Below are 619 nucleotides of genomic sequence, written 5' to 3' on the forward strand. Positions count from 1 at the left end.
GCTATAATTCGCGGCGACGGCTCGTTCGGTAATTGTTGCTGAAGTACTGCGCCCCACCCCACGGCTGAAGCATCGCAGTCAATGATGTAGGGAATTCCTGGCAGTGGGTGATGAAGAAGGGGCGCGGAGGCTAGCTCATCCTTAAGCCTGCGAAACGCACTGTCGCAGTCTTTGCTCCATTCCCATACATCACGCGCAACTAAGGCATACAGTGGGGCTGCCTTCTGAGAGAATCCTTTGATGAATCGTCGACAGTACCCTGCCAAACCGAGGAAGCGCCGGAGTTCCCTTGTTGTAGTGGGCTGTGGGTATTCCTTTACAGCCTTTACCTTTACGGGGTCCGGTCTTATCCCTCTTGCATTTACGACATGCCCTAGATAGGTAACTTCGGGTAGTGCCAGACGACATTTCCTCGGGTTCAGCTTGACACCAGCCTCGCGAAATTTGTTGAACACTTTCCGCAAGCGCTCGAGATGCTCGTCGAACCCTGTAGAGAAAACGACGATGTCGTCAAGATAGACTAAGGCAGTAGTCCACTTTACTCCCGCTAACACGGCGTCCATCAGCCGCTGGAATGCTGCAGGGGCATTGCACAAACCGAATGGCATCACATTGAATT

This window comes from Cystoisospora suis (genome assembly GCF_002600585.1).
Source record: "Cystoisospora suis strain Wien I chromosome Unknown contig_2240, whole genome shotgun sequence".
NCBI lineage: Eukaryota > Apicomplexa > Conoidasida > Eucoccidiorida > Sarcocystidae > Cystoisospora > Cystoisospora suis.